Source organism: Anolis sagrei, chromosome 2 (genome assembly GCF_037176765.1).
Source record: "Anolis sagrei isolate rAnoSag1 chromosome 2, rAnoSag1.mat, whole genome shotgun sequence".
Lineage (NCBI taxonomy): Eukaryota > Metazoa > Chordata > Lepidosauria > Squamata > Dactyloidae > Anolis > Anolis sagrei.
Window position 1 is genome coordinate 67480583 of NC_090022.1, and position 21201 is coordinate 67501783.

Here is a 21201-nt window from a genome sequence, read left to right on the forward strand (position 1 = left end):
GCTGCACAAATTGAAAAGTATTCATTGTCACTGGACAAGTAGGGTCAAAGTCACATATGCTGGATCTGTATCAATGTTATCCAAATCAGAGTGGCTCCATGCAATTTTATCTGCAAAGTGCCAGGTACTTTGATCTTCCTTTCTGGGTTCAGTGAGTAAAAGACTTCAGACAAAACAGCTCCATTGATCAGCTGCTAGAATGAAGGTACGGAATAAATTTGCATTGCTATCTGTATGGTCCTAGATTAGGGCCTCAAAGAATCTTTGGCCTTTGTTTGATTGGATCCTCTCTGGATTTCAGCCAATCACCTTCTGACATGTTTCATTGGCACCAAGTCCATGGAAAACCACAGGGGGGCACTCAATTCAACAAACATGTTCACCATGATGGACATTTTTCCATTCCAGAAATCAGCCAGGAATTCACCAACATCATCTGTCAAGGCAGCAGGAAACTCTTCAAGAGCCACAAGGAACCCATCTGGACCTATAGTTCTACTGGGGTGACCATTTTAATAGAGTCACCCACTTTTGCAGGGATTTTGAGTCACAGTAAGACGAAATCCCACCAGATTGTGACCTGTCTATGACAACTATAGACAGCTCATAACATCTCAGTTACATTGGCCCACCTGAGTAAGTAAGGTTCAGAGTATGCCCTGTAGGTTGAGTAAGGGTGGTTAGCAGGATGGTCAGCATACCGGAATACCAGAAACCCAAATGAGTCTTGGTCAACCAGGTTCAGATAAATATACAAAAAATCTGGGATCAAGAACCTGCTCAGGGAAATGGAATTTCAATAGACTCCACTGTCAGGGTTAGATTCTCCAGTCTCGGCACAGCAAGCGTGAGGTTTCAAAATAAACAAACTCAGGCAGCATTCTTCTTTCAAGGTAGCTTTTACTCAAAGCGTCCTTACACAAAAGACTACATGATGGAACTAAAAGATGGCGACGAACAAAGCATAGCAAGAAGAAGACACAGCAAACGAAAGATCCGCCCTTCTGTGTTATCTATGTTTCTGACTGGTATACTCCCTAGTTTTTCTCAGGGCAAAGGAATTTTGTGTTATCACAGTTTCACTGTCTGGCCTGTAACTTTGTAACAATAACATATGTGAGCTGAACAATAAATGAACATGACTGAATCCATCTTTGAAAAGCAATACTAATATATTATAATATTAATGCAAACACATTGAAAAACATACATATGAAATAACTATAACTATTCTGACATCCACCTCCCTGCCTTCAGGTGTTTCCTGTTGTTAAGCAGAGAAATTTGGTAGACAAAGTTGAAGAGAGATTACTCCACACTGCCTCATCTGACCTGGTCTCTGTGACTCACAGCAAGTCGAAATGCTCATCCAAGATCAAGCCCTGAAAGGCAGCTGTTTTCCCATTCATTTTGCAGTCACATCGGAGCTCATTTATTATTTGCACCTGTAGAGCACCTTGTAAAAATGTTTATCTGATCCATTATTATTGCTTAATTTTTAAAAAAATATTCAGTTGGAGCCACAAATTTCTGCATCTTGATGAACCGTGGTTTTTTTTTAATTGTGCAAATTATCATTCAAGCTGTCAATGCAGATGCCTTTCTAATGGGCATGCAAGACCTTTGAACAACATTTATCTGCAGCCATTAAAATGCTAAAAATAGTTTGGCATCTTCGCTTTTACTGTGGGTTTTTACAATATGGGTTTTAACATGTTACACTGCTGTTCTTTTACAGCTAATGAATTAATTGCAAGTAGAAAATGAAAGCGTGAAAAGGACTAATATAGCAAATCATTTACAAGATGATTCTCTTTTTGGGTTTTTTTTTTCATATGCTCTTCTTTAACTCTTACCCTACTGGACAGCACATTTTAAAACCCCCAGATTCAGTTTTTTTGTGCCAGATTCCCACAAAACAAGTCCTACCAAGTAGGCATTTCATAGCATTTCATAATGCCTCTACTTTAATCACCTGCCATGCACAGATTTTACAGAGTTACCCCAACATACGAATATTTATTGCAATTTGCCAATGTGGTAATTTTTCGTTCCTTGTTATATAATGCTTTAGGACCAAAACATCCATGTCTTTTTATGGTTGAAATATGATGTAGGGGAGCTGGTGGGAATGATAAGATGATGGAAAAATAATCTCTTCCCCATCCATTCAAAAGTGAGAGGGAAGCAAGTGATGATCACTTCATCCTGTCCAGGAAGGACCCTTTGCAGATGGGAAACATGAGATCAAGCACACTTTGCAGGTGTTCATAAACAATGTCTTACAGAGCAGCCAAATACATGCTTGTGGAGGGCCAAGTACTACAGGTCAAGAAACAATGCTAAAAACAAGTATTAAATATGTTTTATACTGAAGGAAAATAAAATGTGTATGAGGAAACAGGCATTTGTACAGTTAACTATATGAGCTTTAATCTGTAACAGATTTTCTTAAATAGATGAGAAAAGGATCATCATCATCATAGGTTATCACTTGCAGCTCAGTATGATTGTCTTCTTGGCAGTGGGTCTGTAAGTGACTGTAGAGACCTAGTCTGGATCCACATGGTATTTTGCAGTGATAACATACATTTCCATGTGGAAGGTGGTTCTGACAAATGTTGGCTTGGTGAATCTTCCTCTTGGCCCTTCCATTTTGCCCTCCATTCATGCCTCCTCAAAATCCACAGCACTGTTCACAATAGCTGACCTCCAGTGATTATGCTTGAGGGCTACAGCTTCCCAGTTTTCAGTGTTTATTCCACATTTTAAGTGCATCTTTAAATCTTTTTTGTTGTCCATTGACACTCCATTTTCTGTTCTTGAGCTGAGAGTAAAGTAACTGCTTTGGGAGATGATGATCAGGCATTTGGACAAAGTGGCCAGTCCAGCGAGGTTAATGGTGGAAAATCATGACTTCAGTGTTGGTGGTCTTTGCTTTTTCCAAAGTGATTACACTTGTCCACCTGTCTTCCCAAGAGATTTGCAGAATTTTTCAAATGTGACGCTAATAGAATCATCCCAGAAGTCAAGAGTGACATTTGCAGATGGTCCATGTTTTGAAGGCATGCAACAGAGCTAAAAGGACAATAGCTTTATAAACAAGCATCTTGGTATCTCTATGAATGTCTCAATTGTTTAACACTCTGCTTCATTAAAAAAATGCACTCACTGAACTTAGATGGTGTTTTATTTCAGTGTCGATGTTGACTTTTATGGGCAGGTGGCTGGCTGCCTTGATAGCGGAAATGGTCAATATTTTCTAGCATTACACCATTAAGCTTTATTTCTGGCCTTTCAGAGGGATTGGTTGGTGCCTGCTGGAAGAGCACTTTGGTTTTCTTGATGTTCAGTGAGAGGCCAAGCTTTTCATATGCTTTTGCAAAGGTGTTTATAGTGGCTTGTAGGTTTACGGTGGCTTGTCCTCTGAATGAACACAGACTATGTTATCATCATCATATTGGAGTTGTTGTGAGCTTATTTTTGGCTTCAGCCTGTTGAGGTTAAAGAATTTGCCATCTGTCCAATATGTGATTTCCACACCAGTGGGAAGCTTCTCTTCAACAAGGTGTGGAATCATAACTATGAAGATGAAAAATAAGACAATAACATATCCCTGTTTGACACCTGATCCCATCTTCAATGGGGCACTTTAGGAGTCATTGCTGTCCAGGATTGTTGCCATCATGTCATCATGGAGGAGCCACAGGATGTTCACAAATTTATCAGGGCATCCGATTTTCAGGAAGATGGTCCAAAGAGCATTACGATTTACTGTGTCAAAGGCCTTTACAAGGTCAATGAATCCCATGTACAGAGGTTGATTTAAAGATAGGATTAAAAGGCTTACGCTTACCTTGAAGACTTTATACCCTTATCTTAATAGTACAGTATTGGAATCATCTATTCACCTTGTGATCTCTTCCAACTCTATTAGTTTATGATTCTATGACTGCCCCATCTGTGATCAGGAAGGATCCATATTGGGAAGTATGATACTTTGGATCCAAGTATATTGCTAAAGGCATTGCCAACTTTATCCAGTGCTGCTTTTGCACTATGTCCGCAGCATGGACAGAAATTACAAAAGTCTGATTTTATCATCAGAGTATGTTAATGACTTTCACCATTACATTATTTTGGTCAATTCAGGTTTGATCCACAGTGTCACTGCATGTCAGGACAGTGCTATCCAGTCATGCAAACTAACACACAGTGCCTGGTCAACCAGGACAAAGCATTCCCATTTTTAAAATGCAATGTGAAAAACAAACCCTAACTAGAAACAGCTCTTCACAGAAATAATTATTTACCATATACTTCATGGAACAAAGGGGTGAAGTGTGTATTCAAGGCATGGAAAAGATGTGTCCTTTCAACTTCAAAGGGGTGACACTGAGCTGAAAACATCAATTGTCCAAAACATCCAAATATCATGGAAAACGTGAAGCCATATAAGCATCTAATTTGAAGATGTTTCTTCTGCAGTGAGACAATGAGCACAAAGATATTTTGTGAGCTCACAAAGTGTCTTAGGTTTGTCAGCAAGGAAACAAGAACACAGTCATTGATAAAAACAGTTGCTTTTCAGAAAGAATGGACTATGTTTGCTATGCAGTTTTGTACACTAGGGATGAATGAACAGGTGGTTGAGTTCAGCAGGAAATGCCCATCACAGAAGCATGTGCCAAGTAAATCAGAAAAAGGCTGGCATAAAAGTGTGGTAGTGCTGTGATGCTTAGACATTGGATCCTCTGAAAGGAGGTATTTACTCAGGCAGGCAGCCTGGCACACTACATTGTGGACAAGTCTAGCTTTGCCATCATTACCCTTGTGGGCTAGTTAGCTCTGCATTTGCTCTAGCAATAGATTTGCAGGTCAGGAACTTTGGTTGCTCAATAGCTGAGAAAGCTTAGCCTGGCTTTATGACCTCAATGAAAACAAGGCAGGAATGATTTGCAGAAGTTAATTGTTGCTTGTTGTGACCTTTGTGTTAATGGGAGGACTATCTCCAACCCCTTATATTCCAGTCTCAAATTCTATGAGTGAGTGAGAGCCTTCAGTAAATATCTTACAAGTGCTATACTCAAATAGCACATAATAATAAAACTAATAATAGGAAAAACTAATTAACAGGTATTATTCTTGACAGCGTGGACTGAGGTCTAGCAGCCAGATTTTGTCAACATTTTGAATCTGTTTCCAAATAAAAATCTTTAAAAAAACTTTATACCTTTTCTGCCTCCATGGGTCTGTGTAAACTTGATGTTTCCTGGACTTGTGGAATTCACTATCTGATTTGCAATTCTTCTATAACCTCCCTGTACCATAAATTGTGCTTGCTATGCTGTCAGCAATATTACCTTATTATGTCCGCCTTATTTAAAAGAATGATCTTTGCTCACTGGTGTGGGAGAACATTACTCATTCACACCACAACTCACATGTTACCTCTGCCCACTAGTCTTGCAGTATTAGTGCTGATGCATTGTCTTGGACAAATTTCTATCATTTGTTGGTGAAAAATAAGAGATTTAACTGTATGCTGATTTTGATTTGAACCCGATCAACTCCACATTGACAATAGCTCCCCGAGACCTGAATTATTTGCTGAGCTCTGTCATTTCTGAAATGCTATAAATGTTGTAACTGCAATATTATGTGCCAACAAATAGAAGTTGTCGTTACATATAATGCCAGATCCTGGAAACTTCCCAGTCAACAAATTTTTTGATACATGCTGTGCTGATCACATAGACTTCTGATAAGGAGTGCCATGTATACGTTAGACAGAAAAATAATTTTGTTTATGTTCATTTTGTTGTTTTCGGCATAAATCTGAATTTCTATAAAATACTGATGCTTAAAATAAACTTTATCTCATCCAATGGTGTAAGTAGGTTGGATTGAAAGCAGTCCTGAGTCCTGATGGATCCTTTGGTCAACATAATTCCTTTTATTTACAATAAAGAAATGCTGGTAGAAATAACTATGAACTCCTTCTTATTGGAGATAGCAACCTTCTCAAGCTTCCTCTATTTAATGTTTTGTTTGTTTGTTTATAATGTGTCGTTTATTGCCGGAAGTGTATGTCTTCTTTGGTTTGCAGTTTTCTTAGCTCTATGTACTTGAGGCAGTGGGAGGGGCTGCAGACCATGTGACTGGTTCAGTGACTGTTTGGAATGCAGTTTAAAAGGATGACGGCTGAGGAATGACAGTTGAGGCTTGAGTCAGTCTGAGCACAGAAGACAGTGTAGGAAGTTAGAAAATGGTTGAGACTTGAGTGACTTTGAGTACAGAAACCAGTGTAGAAAGTTCAAAACTGTTGAGACATGAGTCCCTTTGGAGCAATATAGTTTTGAAGAGATTGATAGACTATAATTAAAGATACAAACTGAAACATTTTAATGTTTAATCTGACAAGAAATGTGCCCATATATTTAAATCCATGAAGTTGTGAGTAAAACATGTTATTTTAAAAGTAGTCTACTTGAATCTTTGTCTGCTGAGAGCATCGAATGGAAACAAGATATGTACATGCCCAGTGATAATCCATTACCCAATAAACTAAAGGAACACTTCAAAAACTTTGCTACTCTCCCAGGTCATAATCAGTATCCCAACACTTCTTACAATACTAGGGCTTGAAGGGGTCCAGTATAGAACTTTGAAAATAAAATCCTTACTCTGTACAAGTCAGAGAGAAAAAGAAAAAAGCTTGTTTTTAAAGTTGTGACTGGAACTGGGGAAGAGAAAAGGATGGTTATTACTCCAGCTTTTGCCAAGCCAAATCATGTAATTTAGGGAAAACACATTTCAATAGCTATGTTCTTCATTGTGAAAGGACAAAGGAAGTGAGAGGAATAAGCATAAGGATAAACACACCCTGTTGTACTTTTATGGCCAGCACTGCATTTTGCCCCAATTTTTCCATGTGAATGCCCTTGATCTTGACTCCAAACCAAATTGCATTTTTTGGTTCTCAAGAGAATAAGGTTAAATTGAGGTTTATATCTCCTATTCTTCTAGGATGTCCTTTGGTTGTCTGAATTCTTTTAAAATGTTTTATTTTCCAAATTCTCACTTTTGGCTCAGTGTTGTGTTGTGTTTTATCTAAAGCTCTATATCAGTGGTTCTCAACCCGTGGGTCCCCAGATGTTTTGGCCTTCAACTCCCAGAAATCCTAACATCTGGTAAACTGGCTGGGATTTCTGGGAGTTGTAGGCCAAAATACCTGGGGACCCACGGATTGAGAACCACTTCTCTATATGGTGTGGTTACTGTTCTAGGATGATTCCACTGGAAGAATTCATCTTTTTCTGTTCGTCTGGGTATATTACATTCCTTTCCCATTCTTTAAGTTTTAAGAACACTCTCGCTACAATTAACAATAAGAATTAAAGCAGATGGAAAAATAAAACAATGAAAAATGTCACTAAAATGAATGTAATCATTAACACCAGCAATCAATACATAATCATTCAATGTAGTATATATATATATATATATATATATATATTAAATCTATAAAATGTTTGATTTTTTAATGGTTTTTATTATATGTTAATTGATTTTGTTATGTTTTTATTATATTTTATTGATTTTGTTATGGTTTTATTACGTTTTATTGATTTTGTTATGGTTTTTATTATGTTTTAATGATTTTGTTATGGTTTTTTTTATTATATGTTAATGTTTTTAGTTGAATTTATGGTATTGTGGGTATTGAATTTTGTCCTGTAAACCACCTTGAGTCACCTGTGAGTTGAGAAAGGCGGTATACAAATACAGTAAATAAATAAATAATATAATATTTTTATTCCTTTTTCATTGTTGATCTGGTGCTAGGAAAACCTAGCTAACTCTTATGATATCTCTCTATATCTTCCAAGTACCTGGTCACATTTTATTTTAACGGGCCTTGAGAAACAGGTTGATGGAAAGCAATAAGGCACTTTATTGACAACTTATCTTCAAGGACCCATATTAGATGAGTTTGTAATGGAAAGTTAAGAGCACAAGCATAATAGATTTGCACTCCTAAGTAGTACCAGTAGGTGGAGCACATGATCTGTAAAAGATGATCAGGGTAATTCAAGAGGAAGCCCTTTGTTGTGACTTTAAAAAATGTGGTTTTCTCTTCCCTGGTGTCGCCCTTAATATAATGAGACAGGTCTTCTTAATGAAGTGGCTAAACCGATTGCTGACAAATGGGATCAGGAGAAGATGTGTATAATCTATAGCTTCATTTTAAGTTGTTTTTGGGCAGAGTATGGAAAAAGTACCTTGGAGAAGAGCTAAATCGCTTTTGGGGGTGGGAGCCAAGCCTGCACTTGTTGCTAAAGAGAATAACGTGGCTTTTCATGTGTGCTCAGGAGGAGATTTGGTGTTCTCCTCTCTGCAATCTGCCAGAAAGGGACCAAACCATTTCCAAATTATTATAGCAGCATGATGGTTTTGTCTTGAACAGCTAGCAATTATACACCTTCGCTCTTCCTCTCCCCAATCCCAACAGGTGTGCAAACCCAAAGCACATTTTAAACATTCAAAATTGCCACCGCATTTTAGACTAGTAATCAAGAATGCTGTCTTTTTACCAGTATGGAAATGTGTTTGTATGCAGCCAGTGTAGTGAGGGGAAAGAGAACATAAGATTTCCATTTCAATTTTCATTTATTTGCAGAGCCGCCCATGGGACTGTGGCAGACAAGGGCTTCAATGAAAGACATAAGCTCCTCTCCTTGTCTCACCTGTTGACATCAAGTACTCCATACTCCCTTTTCCCCAAGAAGGATGATATAATTACTGTAGCCAGCTGTGTCAAGAGCCGTGACATAATTATTGAGCCTTTTTTAAGGGCACGCATGTGTCACCTTGCCAGACCCACACACAACAAGGTTCTCTGGCCCGTGGGAGGTGTTTCTCACTAAGTACAGAATGGCCAAATACAATTACAACATGAGACAGAAATGGCAGGGCGAGGGGGGAGAGAGATTGCAATTGCAAGCTTACTATTGAAAAGAAAAGTATAATGGCTGTAATTCTATATTGAAGTTGTTGTTATTATTATTGTTAGATTCTCAACAATATTAGTACACAGCAAACAAGATAACTATGCTGGCTATTGTATTGGATCACATGTCGGACACTTCCCAAGTGTCTAGAACGATGTGATGTATTGGCAAATAATGCATGCAGCTCCAATTTTGCAGCTGACAGATTGTAATTTTGTTGGCGCCAATTGTTTTTAAGTGCAGACGAAGGTCTTTAGGCACTGCGCCCCGTGTGCTGATCGCCACTGGGACCACCTTTACTGGCTTGTGCCAGAGTCTCTGCAGTTCGATCTTGAAATCCACACATCATGTCAGCTTTTCCAATTGCTTCTTGTCAATAATAATAATAATAATAATAATAATTTATACCCCACTTTTCTCTCCAGAAAGCATACTCAAAGCAGTTTACATTAAAAGCATTTCAATACTATTTAAAATCCACAAATATATAAACACTAAAACAGAATTAAACATCAATGATATTAAAAACTTAAATCCACAAAACTGCTTAAAAACATATTTGAAGCTACAACCATGCCCTCCCTCCCCCCCCCCCGACTTGACCTTAAAAACCTTCCACTTTAAAAGCCTGCCTGAATAAAAAGATTTTAGCCTTATAGTTATGGTTTTGTTACTTGTTTGTATCCTGTGATATTACATAATAATACTCAAAGCAGGATTGGGCTTGGAGGAAAGAGGCGTGAACATTGGACAACAATTTAAGATATGCAGATGCAACCAACCTGTTGATCCCTTTTCCAACCTGTTTTGGATGTTGGGTCCATCATCTGTGATTCAATTGAGGGCAATGGTTCTGTTCAGAGTTACAACCTACTAGGCTGGTGTGAACCATATATGATGTTGAGTAGCCAGTTGCTTAGTTTAATGGCTGCTTCAACTGGCCATGACAGCTGGCTGACAAAATGAGAACTGTAGTCCATCCAGTATTTTGGAAGGGAATGTGTTCGAGAAGAATGCCTCTTTTCGAGAAGCTTTTCACATAAGGCAGGCAAAAGAAGAGGCAGAAAGAGAATACTGCTATTAACAGATTATTTGTGTTTGTAAAATAAATCCTTTCCAAGCTGTTTCCCACTGGGGGAGCAGCATGAAAAGAGCAATGTCATGTGCTAAGTCCAAGGCAAAGACACTGTTGTACTGCTCTAATTGTGATTTGTTTGCCTTGTGTGATAAACTATTGGGCTTTGTTGAACCACCCCAAACCCTAGCTTTGTGGGAAAAGCAGAATCCAAATACATAAAATTTAAGATGCAACAAGCCAGTACATATAATTTTTTTCGTGTCAGGAGCGACATGAGAAACTGCAAGTTGCTTCTGGCATGAGAAGCTGGAGCTGACAGATGGGACTCACCCCGCTCCCCGGATTTGAACTGCCAACCTTTCGATCAGCAGTTCTGCCAGCACAAGGTTTTAACTCATTTTGACACAGATCATAGAATTATTATGACTGATAGTTATTTACATTACACCTATTTTATTTTATTTTATTTTTTTTAAAAATCTGGATTCCTACCCAAGGAGTTTCAATTATATCTGTGTACCTAGTTCCTTGTGAGTGATCCAAAATAAAGCTCAATCAAATTAATTTTTTTGTAGGATGGTATTTTTGCAACCCAAAAATGAGAAAAAGGGGCAAATGCATGGGAAGGAGGAGAAATATAAGAATCATGTGTTGCTTTCAACTGAGTATCACAAAGACATTAAAAATATTCATGGTGACATTTAAAATTAGTATTTATCTGCAGAAAGCATGGGTCTGGTCTCTCAACTCTGTCTTTTAAACTTAAAATATTGACTGTAGTGTAATCAAAGTCTTTCAATTTTTACAACTGGTTTCCTGAGGCCGCCCTTCAGAAACCTATTAAATGTGAACAAGAATCCAAATCCCAGTGTCCCTGGTTGGAATTAAAGGGCTGAGCACAATCCTGAGTATCTTCTTCATCTTAGGCATAAAACTGTCATATTATTCTCTTGGCATCTTCTGGCCCTTAACATTTTCCTTTACATATCATAAAGTGTCTTGTGTTAGCACAAAGCAGGGATATTGGATTAACACAATTAAATGCCTATTTGTTTTAATACAACACAGGCTTTAAAACAGGCATGGGCAAACTTGGGCCTTCCGGATGTCTTGGGCAAACTCCCACAATTCCTACTAGCCTACCAAAACATCTGGAGGGCCCAAGTTTGCCCATGCCTGTTTCAAAGTATAACCATTGTTCTGAGTGTTACATCCTTTCTTCTACTGGCTGTTCATTTCTAAAAGAAACCCATCAACAGAATTACTGTGGTAGATGGACTCATGGTGGGAATCACATGGCTGTCTGGGTATTTCTGGACTGAGCCACCCAGCAGCCCTATGAGCAATGGCAGGAATGCTGGGAGATGCATTCCAACAATATTTGGAGGGCTGTGTGATTCTAATTTTTAGTTCAAACCTCAACTGAACCTGAATGTCAACATCACTGTATTTCAGAGGTCCTCTTATGCAAGGTAGTTTTCACATATGTAACCTTACGTATAATCCGTATTCAGGGAGGATCTTCATGCTCAGACTTTCTTCCTATGGTTCCTTCTCTGCTTTCACTCATATTTCCTCTTTCTTAATCCATTTCCAAAATGATAACTGTCCAATTGTCTCATTTTTAAACTCATATAGAATTATGCTACAATGAACCATGTACCCCCCTCAAACTATTATACAGCCCCTGAAGGTGCCCCCCCCCTCCAATATGGTCTTTTAGTGGCTGGTGGAGAATGGGAGAGATATCATAACTGTCTTGTTATAGCCAGAAATGAAGTATTATATTATCCACCGAGGTCTACTAGAATCCTCCAGAGAAGCTGGACCAGTGTCTGGCTGAAAGGACACAGCTAGACGCTTTTGTGATCCTTGACACATTTTACTCTGCTTTTCATCAGTAGATTTTAACTCTGTGTATGTTGTTGTATGTGTTTTAATAGTGTTTTATCTCTTACTTTAATGATGGTGTACCCCATCCCATCTTGAGCCGCAGGGAGAGGTGGGTAATAAATTTATTATTATTGTTTTTATTGTTATTATTGCCATTACTGTTGTTGTTGCTATTATTATTATTATTATTATTATTATTATTATTATACTCAAAAGCAGCTGAGAACCTGGGAGGACAGAGGATTGAACAGGACTCTCCCTGCCCAATTGGGACCATTAGAAAACATAGACTTCAATCTAAAAAGCAAACTCTTGATATATATTGATGTATAAGTCAAGGCCTGGTTTTTGGGCCAAAATGATGGGTTTTGTTGTGACCTGTAGATAAATTGCAAAGAGGGGAAAGCACCAATGCTGCCTCGGGGATCAGCTGTCCTGGGACACTGCCATTTCCATGCTCAGGCAGTCAAAACGATGAGAAGTGGCATCACAGAGGAGACAGTAGAGTGGGCTGTTGTGTTGTTTATGTTCTCCCAGTATAGACTTTTGCCACTCTACTCAGAGAAGTGTGTAGTTCTCCTTTGATAATGAGTTAAGATGCTGTACTTACGTTGACCTGTAAATAAGTAAATCCAGTATTTTTGTGACAATTAAATAAAACTTTATTTACATTCCGCTCTACCTCTCTGAAGGGACTCAGGGCAGATTCCAAAAATAAAAGGCAAACATTCAATGCCTGAATACAACAACAATACATCCATACTAACAAAATTTAAACAACCTAACATATAATCACGAATTATAACTTAACAACTAAAATTAAATAAAAACACAGCCTGTTATAACAGACATAAGACAAAGCATCAAAGATCTAATGGAAACAATAATTTCCCATTTCCTTGAGGCAAGTTGATCAATCATTGCTCAAGATCGCTGCTGAGCTGGTGGGGTGAGCAGGGTATGGATACGGATGGCAACTATTAAATCAGATATACAATGGTAGTATTACCAACTACTATTTCTCCTCCTCGTAAGCCAGTGAGCAAAGATATGTCTTCTTTTTACTAAAATTTCTAGACTTAGACATGAGTATATAGGGCACATTAAAGTGAGTATTGCGATTCAATTACACAAACACTTTTAACCTGTGTTTTGTTTAAAAGGCACAGCTTCCGCTTTTCCCACTGGACTAGGGAGCTGATATATTTTTCTGTTGCTGCTGTGATGGCTACTTCAGTGTCTTCATTAGATTTTGTTGAGCAATTTTGTTTTGATGCCTTATTTTCCCATGCTTTGGCTTGGAATTAGGAATGGGAAACCATCTCAGCAAAACCAGCCTCTATACCTCTTGGGATAGGCTGTAAGAATAAAATGCAGCTTGCCATAAGAACCAACACTTCTGTGAAGCTTGTGGGATCTTTCATAGATTTTAAAAGGAACACACATAGTAACAGGCACTTTAAAGTGTGAATACCTAAAATGTAAACAATTGAAAAAGAGGCTTAAAGGGGAGAATGTGTAAACCAAGTTTTAAAAAAGCAGAAATTAATGTACACTTTAGGGGAAATATGTAAAAAGACTGCCCACGTGAATTTCCTTGTGATCCCTCTCCCCATGAGCTTTGAAACTTGATAAGAAGAAAGTATGGAAATAAAATGACAGTAGGAATTAGAAAATTCAATAATATTGAAATAGAAGGATTTTTGCATCTCTACTTGAACTTAAGAAAACCATTTAAAATGTGTGAGATCATCATCAGTTGACATGCTCATGTGTGAACATTCAAACACTTGTGGTGCGGAGCATCTTCCCCCCCCCCCCAAGTATTTGTAGTTCGCCAAGGTCCGGACAATGGATTCTGCTGCTTCCTGACCCAGCGCACATAACTGGGTTCCTGTCTCCTCTTTGTGAACTCTCTGACTTATGCACTGGACTATGGACTCTGCTACTACCCAACCCAGCGCCCACCACTGGACTTCTGGCTTCCTTTATTGACTCTCTGAACTGTTTTTGGCCGCGAACTTCCTTCTGGTGCTTGCCTTGAAATGCAAGCAGCCTCCGTTTCCATGCACCTTTGCCAAAGGACTATGAGATCTCCAGTTTGCGTTATAATAAAGATCCAATATTGTAATAAGCTTTGCTTGGGATGGGGGTGGGATTGCCTCATGAAATGTAAGATATATGAAATCTTTGTAATGGAATATTGTATGAAATGTACCCTGATCCCTCTTCCCACCTTTTCCCTCTGAACTTCGCCCCAAAGAAAGGAATGTGACCTAAGGTTACTGTAAAGAGGAAATCCTTTGTCCTCAAAGAAACCAGTCCATATTTGCATCTGCATGGGTCCGTGCTTGATCCTGTCTCGAGGCTCATTTTCAGAGCAGACAATGAGACAAGAGATGGGTCAACAGAAACTCCGGTAGAAAGATTGATTAACTCAATTTTTGGTGTTTGTTGATCTCCTTTGTCTACGGGGCCCCCTGTTTACAGAGTTTTGAGGTCCAAATGCCATCAACAGCCCCTTTTCATATTTTCTCTCAAATCCAATCACCAGACCAGGAAACTCTTTGTTTCTCCTGTCTGCCATCCTGCCGATAAGAACAAAGGCGCGGAAACAGCTGGCGAGTGCCCCCTGGGCACTCCGCTCCCCCTGCGCTGTCAAACTTCGTCCCGCCTCCTGGCCTCTGATTGGACCATCTCCGGAGGCGCTAGGAAGGCTCCGATTGGCCCCCTGGAGGCAGCAGCGCCCGCTGGTTGGTCGAGAGGCGGGACATGCAGCCAAGCCTCCTCCCAGCTGTTCCAGGGCCAGCCAATCAGGGCGAAGCCGGCTGACGGAGGGCGGGCGGGATTTTCAAACTGATTTTCCTTTGTTCTGACTGTATAAAAAGGCTGGAAAATCTTTGTGCTGTATGCTTGTATGTGAACTATCACTGCAATCGCATCCTTTTCAGCTGAATTGCAGAAATAAACGCTTCGGTCACTGGATACCTCTTCAGCCTCTGGTGAAGATTAATTTTTAATATTTTTGCGCTTTGGATTGGCTTTCACTGGTCGCTCACCGAGGTCAAAGACCCCTTTAGCGGTCTTCAGGGATCTCCCTCGCTGGGAGAGCCCCACAAAAGAGCTCGATAACACTTGGACACATCAGAAGCTTGATGTGTAGAGCTTTCCCTGTCCTCCTCATGTCAACCTTCATCCTTCCACCAATAAATATTTCAAACTCTTACAAATTCAAAAGGCAGCCATGGTGTTCCTCTTTTCTGCTTCTGCTGTTGTCCTGCCTGGCTTGCTGAGGTGTGTCTACAAGGGGGAAACTGTGCAGGTATAAGAATTCTGACCTGGCTGTGAAAGTATCCCACATGCCCCAAATTTCTAGCATTGCAGAGAGAATGAGACGGCTACTTCATCCCACTTGAGAATGAATCCACTTTAAATCTGGTTTCTGCTTCCTGCAGAATTTTGGGGTTTGTAGTTTACTAATGCTGTTAGAAACTCCTCCCTAAACTACAAACCTCAGAATTCTGCAGGAGGCAGAAACCAGATTTTTAAGTGGATTCATTCTCTAGTGGGATGAGTGCATGGTATCATTTAGACCTAGAACTCTCATATTTATTGTATTCACATTCCCTAGATCACTTCACCTGTCCCGTGTCATTGATGCCTGAACTGTATTATAAATTCTCAAATGAACTTTGAGTAAAAGATCTAGAGATCAAGTCCAGTGGGGGGTGGCCTACGGAGCTGGATAGCATAGAGAAAAGAAGGCTGAGGGTTTTCTTTTCATGTCAGGAGGGACGAGAAACTGCAAACCGCACCTAGTGTGAGAGAATTGATCGTCTGCAAGGATGTTGCACTGGGGACATCTGGATGTTTGCTGTTTTACCATCCTGTGGGAGGCTTCTCTCATGTGCCACATGGGAAGCTAGAGCTGAGACTGGAGCTCACTTCACTCCCCAGATTCGAACCGCCAACCTGCCAGTCAGCAGTCCTGCCAGCAAAAGGATTTAACCCATTGTGTCACCAGGGACATTTGAAAGAATATCATACTGAGGAGGGGCAAGCTTGTTTCCGTTGCTCTAAAGACCAGGACACTGAATTATGAATTCAAATGGCAGGAAACCTAAATATTAAGAAAACTTCCTGATGGTAAGAGCTGTTCAGAAATGGAATATGCAGGGTTTTTTTTTTTAAGGTTTTAGGTTTTCAAACACAGACTGGATGGCCATTTGTCAGAAGTGTGTGTTTCTGTATGGCAGGGGGTTGGATTGGATGACCCTTGGGATGTCTTCCAACCTTATGATTATGTTTTGAGACCTATTGATTCATTACTTTGCTCAAGATCTTGACCATAACAGCAAGGTTTTGATCTACAAATAACTTAGATTGAAACTGAATTCAAGTGCAGGGAAGCGGTGCTGTTATGCAGAATGAGACCTTTGATTTTGTGTGTCAAGAGAGCAAATGTTATTCCAATTCTTTATTGGGCAGGCAACAGGAACTCATTTCTGGGATTTTCTCTTGCAGGTGCCCAAATAATGTGAATACTGCGAAACTTTAACTGGACAAGTGGGGTGGGAAAGCCACTTTTTGCGACTCCTCTGTCTCAAGCAGAAAAATATTTTGGACTTCTTTCCCTTGCTGCTTTCCTATGCATTCAAATAGTCCCAACAAGAATGTAAAAAGTTGTCTGGACTCAGAAAGCAGAATACTGTTGTTTTACTGCTTTCTATTACAGGTTTTTGGTGTGGGAGTTGAGGAGGAAAGGTTCAGGATCAAGAAACCATACCAATGAGGTGGGGAAGGAGTTGAGTACCTAGTGAATTATTGTTCTTGTTTTACAGTGGATAAGCACAAAGTTATTTAACTCAGAAGCTATTGTAAGAGGGAGACAATTCAAGGAGTGTTCAGTGACCTTCATACTTGCTGTATGTGACTTAATCCTGGCAAAACCATTTGCAGATGTAGTGGAACTGCTACAAAACCTGGCTAGTGCTTTCGCTCTTCTTCGCACTACCTTTTTCAAAATAAAAAGTACCTCTTTTGCAGTGAATCCATGCTGGATTGTAATGTGAATTTTAAAGGAGCTTTCCAAGATCTTGAAACTTATCCCCAAAATATGGCATAGCACCATGGAGAGCTCCTTTAACGTTCAGACTAAAATCCAAATAATATCCTCACTGAAATGGGAGCCGATATTTACTACTTTGTTTAGCATTACCTATGTCTGGAAACTGCTGTTCTCTGATGTGCTCTGAATGCATTCAGACATCATTTCTTCTACCATAATCCAAAACCTCCAAAGATATTGGACAACTTGGAATTGTCCAATAGGCAATGGATGCAGTGGCTATCAGGCTTTGGACAATACATTAAAAATCCTTATTGAAAGGAAGATGTTATGTTTAGAAAAGGAGGCATTCAAAAATGGTAGCTAGATGATGGAGGAAATTAAAAGATTGGTTGATCTCATCTACAAAGGGGATCCAAATATCCTCTGACTCAGTCCCCCTAATTTTCACAATATGTCATCCCGAAGTGTTATTACAAGATGTTTCTAGAAAGGTATTGGGCAGTATCCCTTTTGTATAGCCTGTGCCACTTCTAGTGGTCCCCCTTCTGACTCATCGGCCCTTTAGGACATCAGCTACCATTGATGGGCCTCTGTGATAGGAGAAATGGTCAAGAGCTCTAGAGGTCCCATGGAAAAACCAGGGCTGTATTCATCCTTTGTTTATATTATTTTTCTTCATCTTAACATAGGAAACTCATTGAGGTTCAAGTTCAATTTGTATGCAATGTAAGACACCATCTAATTAAAAGAAGAACATTTATTCTATGATGAAATCCATACTTACAGTGGTTTAACATTTAATCTGGAGGAAAACAGAATGAGAATATATCTTCAATTTAGAACTTTAAAGGGCAAAGTGGGCACTTCTGCAAACAACCCGTTCATATATGGTGATACAAATTTCAAATAATGTAATGGAAGATATACACTTCATTTCCATTGAAATTAGTGGACTGAATTAGAACAGTGAGAGACAACGTGCAATCTGAAGCACAGCCTTGTGAGAAAGTCTAGAAAAAAATGCTCAACCAACCTGAAGGCTCAAGAAAGTATCAAATATCTGCCTACTTCCAAAGCTATCCTTCATTCTGCCCACACAAGCACCCTTTTATTATAGTTTCCTTTGTTGTTAGCATATGACCTGCAAGTGTCATGGGCAGAAAACAGCTGAGAGAACTACATCTGGCATATCCCACTGTACTCCCAAATTCTTCTAATCCCTATGACAGATGGGAAGAAGGAGGAAGCAAGAATAAGGGGGCAAGCTTCCTAGACATTGTTCAGATGTACTGTGTGGGTGGATTCCTTGAGCATTTATGGATCTTGATGAGGGTTGGGGTTGGAGAAAAATTCTGAGAAGTGAAGTGTGCTTGCACATTCATTATGAAGTGATCTGGCACTGTTTTCTTCTTTAACTGTTGAGAGTCTGCCCACCTCTTCTTAGTATAGTTTTGTGGTACCCATACAACAGAGAATCAGCATGGATGAATAGTGTGAGTGCTGGACTAAGACTGTGAGAAGCACTATGGTTTGAATGCCTACTAATTTATGGAAATCAGTCCAGTCGTGTTAGGCAAATCACACTCTCAGTCTAAAGCAGTAGCAAACCTTTGAATAAATTCTGCCCTTACCCCCCAAGGACAGGGTTGCTATAATTACCTTGAAAGCATATAAAAACTAACCACAAAATGGCATGTGGTGGAAGAGGAATTGGTTTCAGTCCTATATCTTTCCTTCTCAAGATTCTTGTTACCACTGTAGCTCATTATGGACCATCCAAATATAAAATAGGCTTTTTTGTTTTTGTTTTTCTAGAGTGGGGACAAGCAGGCTGGCAAAAGAAGCCAGGGAGAAAGCTGGCAATTTATTATTTTACTCTATTATTATTGGAAGGCTACATAAGCACATTAATGTTGAAGAAGGTTAGATTAATGATTTAGTCAAAGTTGAACTGTCTTATCTTAAATTACAGATTTATGTAAATATTCAAAAACATTTAACTTACGGATGCCTCAATTAATGTAATTTTGTTGGTGTCTATTTTTATTTTGAAATTTACCAGTAGCTGCTGCATTTCTCTCCCTCTGCTTATACTTGAGTCAATATGTTTTCCCAGTTTTCTGTGGTAAAATTTTGGGCTGGCTTATACCAGAGTATATACGGTAATCAAAGGCTACAGAGCTGCAAGGAGAGAGCTGCACTAGAAGCTCAGGTTAGTTGTAATTAAAAAAAAACTTCAAAAAAATAATCTGCCTTTTCTGCTTTCCTCTACTCTGTCCAAATTGAAAGATCAGTGGTGGCAGCACTAATGTTGTCAGAAAAAGAAAGTGAGAAAGAGATCATAAGGAATGAGCAGAACACCTTGCCAGGCTGGCTGCTCCAAACTCTTGGAATGGTGGTGTTAGCTGCAAGTGAAAAAGAGCGTTTAAAAGTGATGGGAGAAAGTTAAGCAAATGGCCATCCAACCAAAGCATTTGTTTACAATGCATATGACAGTTATGTGATCTTTCATATAATGCCTATGTGATTTAGGAGATTGAGGAGTCCAGTCAGGAAAGCCCACTCAAAATTATAACTAGAGATGCAGAGAACCAAAGAACATTTCCTTATATTTCAAAGTGACACATTAGGAACAGCAAGGGAATGTGTTAATAATGATTAATACAGAGAGTAATGTAGCACATTACTTTCTGGAATGCACTTAACAGTAACAAGTAATAAACTCCTGGGTGATCAGAATAATGAATAACATAAATAGTTCATTGTCAAAAGATAACCTTCCGAGCTCTGTTAATGTCACAACATAATCAGGAATGAATGTTTATCTCTCATTCATCATGTTCCATTTTCAGACCTAGAAAAAGAAACTTGAACTCTCATGTTATTATTGTAATTTGACATAAGAAACTGCTGCGTATTGCTACCATAAAAGCAGTGATAGGTACAAGACAAGGGCAGACTGCCAGTTACCTGGCGGCATTAGCCACCAGGTATAGATCAGCTTCCTGCTTCTCTCGCATGATAAGACTTGTGTCTACTGTATTGAAAACTCATTGATTGCTACATGTAATTACATGCATCCAGTTTCTACCCCAAATACACTGCCAAATTCATGGTACACAATCGAGTGAATAATTATTCCAGAACAGACCGAAGACATGAAATGACAGAAATCCTTCCGTAGTTACATGCAGCTCCTGTCTCAGCTGTGTTCAGAAGCTGAAACAGAAAATCTACAACAATAAATAGTCCAAGGTCAAGAAGCCATAAATCAGAAGAAAGTTTAAGTAGACAAGTCAGTGAACAGTTGGAGGGTCATAAATCCAAGATGTTCAACAGCAGGGTCTGGTAGTCACGAGGTGGACAAAAGTTGCTTTCAGTACTAACCAGGGAGATGCTAGCTTTTTAAAATCAAGCCTCATCTTAGCCCACCCCCATGTAGAATCATAGAGTTGGAAGAGGCCTCATGGATCATCCAGTTCAACGCCATTCTGCCAAGAAGCAGGAAAATCGCATTCAAAGCACCCGACAGATGGCCATCCAGCCTCTGTTTAAAAGCTTCCAAAGAAGGAGCCTCTTGGGCAGAGAGTTCCACTGCTGAACATCTCTCACAGTCAGGAAGTTCTTCCTAATGTTCAGATAGAATCTCCTTTCTTGTAGTTTGAAGCCATTGTTCCGCGTCCTAGTCTCCAGGGCAGCAGAAAACAAGTTTGCTCCCTCATTCCTATGACTTCCCCTCACATATTTATACATGGCTATCATGTCTCCTTTCAGCCTTCTCTTCTTCAGGCTAAACACGCCCAGCTCGTTAAGCCACTCCTCATAGGGCTTGTTCTCCAGACCCTTGATCATTTTAGTTGCCCTCCTCTGGACACATTCCAGCTTGTCAATATCTCTCTTCAATTGTGGTGCCCAGAATTGGACACAGTATTCCAGGTGTGGTCTAACCAAGGCAGAATAGATGGACAGCATGATTTCTCTGGATCTAGACACTATACTCCTAATGATGCAGGCCAAAATCCCATTGGCTTTTTTTGCCACCACATCACATTGTTGGCTCATGTGCCCAATAGTATAAAATATTTGGAATGAGAATGCACAAAAACCAGTTGCAGAACACTTCCGTTTTCCTGGACATTCCATCT